This window comes from Cryptomeria japonica, chromosome 11 (assembly GCF_030272615.1).
Source record: "Cryptomeria japonica chromosome 11, Sugi_1.0, whole genome shotgun sequence".
Taxonomy (NCBI): domain Eukaryota; kingdom Viridiplantae; phylum Streptophyta; class Pinopsida; order Cupressales; family Cupressaceae; genus Cryptomeria; species Cryptomeria japonica.
Genome location: NC_081415.1, coordinates 449,350,329 through 449,354,895, shown reverse-complemented (window position 1 = coordinate 449,354,895; position 4,567 = coordinate 449,350,329).

The window sequence follows — 4,567 nt, the reverse complement described above, 5'->3', positions numbered from 1 at the left end:
TTCTATGTCCCCTTGCCTTAAAGAGATGTGGTCCTGGGTCAGGAATAAGACTTAAGGTAAATTGAACAAGTGGAATAGACACTATCTCTCCTTAGCTAGAAGGATTCTAGTTTGTCACAAGATCTTGTCATCTTACAGTATCTATTATGCTTCAGTTTGGATGTTTAGCAATTATCAGATCAATGATATTCAAAAAACTATTAGAAGCTTCCTTTGGTCAGACATGAAGGGTCAGAAGAAAAGGTACTCGGTCAAGTGGGAATGGTACTGCATGGAAAAGAAAGATGGGGGCCTCATACTAAAAGATCTGAAAACCCAAGGGATTGCATTAGCTGTGAAGTGGATCTTCCATTCCTTAGAAGGAAATGAGTCTTGGAAAGTGTTGTTCAGGAATAATATTATCATGGCAGTACAAAAGGAGGCCAAATCCTGGAAGAATCTTCCTTTGTGTGATCTAGTTGCTAGGAGATTTCTAGTCTCCACAATTGGTTCACTTGTTTTTAAATCTATTTGGAAAGCATGGGAGGTTGTTAGGGATAGGAATTCTAACAGCAGGGCCATCATAAATGATCTCATATGTGGAGAAAGGTCTATTTGCTGGAACCTGATTCATAACTCTAAACCCCTTGCCCTCACTCAAGGTTGCTTAGCTAGAAAATGAGCTTGCAAGGGTATTTGTTGTTTTAAAGATATTATTATTGATGGTAATCTTATCCTCTGGGTTGTTTTATCTAATAAATATGATCTTCTTGCATCTAGCAGGAGAACTTAAAATATGGTTTGTGTTGCTTGCATTTATTTGTAGGTTCCTAAGAATTGTGTGGATTCCAATGATAGATTTCTCACCTATACTTGGGATGATGGCACTTTGTTATGCAATATTAAATCTAAAGCGGTTTACAACACTATGATGCATAATGATGTTATTTTGTTGCACATTAACTCTATTTGGTAGTTTGATATATCCTTGTCTACTTGGCATAAGGTGATTTCTAAGTTATGGAGCAGTCCCATTGCTCCAAAGATTAGATGTTTTAAGTGGCTCCTTCTGTTGGACAAGCTTCCCATTAGGCCTGACCAACATAGTGAAGTCACTTGCAATATCTGCAAAGTTGTTGATACGTCCAGACATATTTTTTTTTATTGTATTATTCCCAAGGAGATCTGGCTTAAGTTTGGATTCTCTATTCCTTTATCTACTAATACCTTAGATATTATCTCTGGTCATCTTAATGGAGTTAAAAAAGATAGTAATGTCTTCTGGTTGATTCTTTCCTGTGAAATTTAATGGTACATCTGAAAAATTAGGAATGAAGAAAACTTTCAAGGTAGAACTAGGGTTCTTAATAAGTCTTTTTATAGAATCATATACTATTTTATTTCCTCGCAGGTCACCATTGTGATGCATTTGAACAAGGGGAAGTTTCAGATATTTATGCAGGATGGACACACCAAGGTCTTCATCTATGAGCTATCTCATGGTTACACTTGGGGTAGAACCATCTTGGAAAAGACAACGTTTGTCAATGCCCTTGATGTGCTCATGGATAAAATCCGAGGAAATAGGGATGTGGTCCATCAACAAATGATTCAAATGACATGGCTTAGAGATGACCAAAGGATGGTATGGATGGAGGGTCCCCTTGGGTGGGTTGCTTGGAGGGACTAGCAGACAGAATTTATGAACTTGGAACATATTTTGAACTATGCATATCTTTTTGTAATGCTATTACAAACTTCTATATATCATTTTTGTAACACCATATAACACTCTGTAAATTTGTATACACTCCCATATGGCCGTCTCTTAGTCGGGCTAATGACATTCTTTGTTGGTTACCCTCCTTTGAACATTTGCTGAGTATGTATCTCTGGTTTTTTTTTGCCTTATAATTAATATAAATATATACATATATATTTATTATTTTTATTTTTAATAATATTTTTAAAAAATATAATTTTGATCATTAAATTAATCTTAAATAAATAAACTTAAATTCAATAACAACTTAAATCTAAAAATCAATTTTAGAATATAATTTTAATTTAATTCTTTTTTTTTTACTTAACCAACAGAATTATATATATATATATATATATATATATATATATATATATATATATATATATATATATATATATATATATATATATATATATATATATATATATATATATATATATATATATATATATATATATATTTATATTTATATTTATATTTATATTTATATTTAACCACTAGGATAGTAAATAATTGGATTAAAAAGTCCAAGGGGTTGAGCTTAACTGGTTAAAACACTGGGTTCTCACTGTGGAGACCCAAGTTCAATTCCCAATAGGGACATCTAAAATAGAACTCTAAGCTATGAGTCTTGGCCTTCCATACAAATGGGGAAGGTCTAGGGTCAATCTAATCAAACATAATAATAATTCAAAATACTGCGGCTTCGGCCTATTACTTACCAAAAAAAAAAAAAAAGTGGATTAAAAAAAAGAAGGGTTTCATAAAAGAGATAAACTATTAAGCACATATGTATACACTTTTTCTTGAAAAAAATACTAACTTGCTAAAAATTAAAATTTGATGAAGGTGATCAAAGCATTATTTTATTTATTCATTTATTTGTTTATTTTGAAAGAGACTAAATAAAGATAAGGGCTTCAAAACAAAATGTGGATTTATATAATATTCACAATCATATACACATTTTTTTGAAAAAAGATATTAACTTATTGATCTAAAAGAGGATAGGATATACACATCTATTTCCTCTATCAAAATCTGAAAACAAAGAAGAGTACATGCATAAATATTTCTTTTACCAAAATCTGAAACAAAGGGGATTTTTTTGAAGAGGTATGAGAAATGCAAATCCTATATTACTTATCTCTCCTTTCTGATTAAACGAAATATCAAAATCCTTGTCCCTTGAACTACATAAAATTTTCCATAAAAATAATATGCATGCAAATAAAAAACACCCCCTTCTTTTCTCATTTTTGGAAGAAAAATATGCAAGTATGGAAAGAGGGAACTTGAATCTACAGGATGAACCAAAATGTTGTTGTTGAATCGCCCCCTATTCTCCCATATATCCTCCTTCCATCCTCAACTTGTAGCCTATTAATATCTTCTCCAAAATCTCTAAAATCCTACATTGCAATATGTCTACAAAAAATTTCCTACAACTAACATGACTACTTAATCACATAAACAATGAACTCCCCCTTTTTCAAAAATCTAGTATTCAATGTAGAGAAAAAGAGAGCCATTTTCCACTACAAAAGAAATAATTGCTTTAGAGATTCCTTTTTCCCAAAATAATTTCATGCAAAATGATTAATGTCATAGTGGGGGTTACGTGCATCCAAATTTTGAATTTAAAATTCTTTTCTAGAATATTCTCATTTCTCCTACACCATGTGCTCAATTAATATGTTGAATAAATAAATAATTTCCAAATAAATTTATGAGCTCATGTGTGTCACCACTGTTAGGCCCAATATGGAAGGCTAATGTACTGAGAGGGGAGGGGTGAATCAGTATTCCAAAACTTTTCTTCAATAATAACTTTACTGTTATGCATAAACCGAATAGTGCAAAAACATAATATAAAGCTAAAACAAATAGATAACAATCATACATGATTCACTCCATAACACATATATTTTGGTTATGTAGAAACTCTTGGTTAGAGAGAAAAAACTGCGGTGGGGATGGCACCCACAACTTCACTACTACAATAATAAAGAGTGCTTGGTTAGAGCTACATGTTTAGCTATTTCTGATAGCTTACCCTGTTAGGAGTAACAAGATATGTTAGATCTACCTTGCTAAAGGATTTCACAACACTTAAACTAAATGTTGCACCTAGTTAGAGGCTTTACAATTTATAGACTTGATTAGAGCCTTTTACCCTGTTAAAGGTTTCTCTTACAACTTCACAATATTACAATAAAATAATTACAAATATCTGCAACTTTACATCTGGAATGTTATAGTAGATTCTATGTGCTCAGAATAAGATTACCTTGCTTATAGCATACCTCGGTAACACATATAGTAACTCAGTAAACCCTTCTGTTTACTCTGTTCTTTGACTGTTCTTTGAAAACCTTCTCGGTGACCTTTGTGTCTCTATAGCAATCTTCTTACACTCATGCACACACCTTTTTAACTCTTAACTCATTCTGTATAAATAGATCTCTTATGACGGTGATCCAATTCATTGGTTCAATCTTGTAAACACGATTTATTGAATGAATAACCATGCCAATTATTTCATTGGTTAAATGACCTCAAAATCATACACAATGTTTAAGTGCAATTTCCAATGTGATAACGGTTAGATGTGCCTCGATCTTGTAACACGTTTTCATATGCATGTCCAGGTTCAATGAATCTTGTAACACATTTCACTCGGTGTATATCAACTCAGTGTGTCATATTTGCTGCTCGATAGACATGTAAAGATACTCAGTAGACAGCTCGGTGTATACTGCTTTCTGTGACTGCTTTTCTTCTGTAACCGACTAGACTGTGCATACCGACTGAATATCTCGG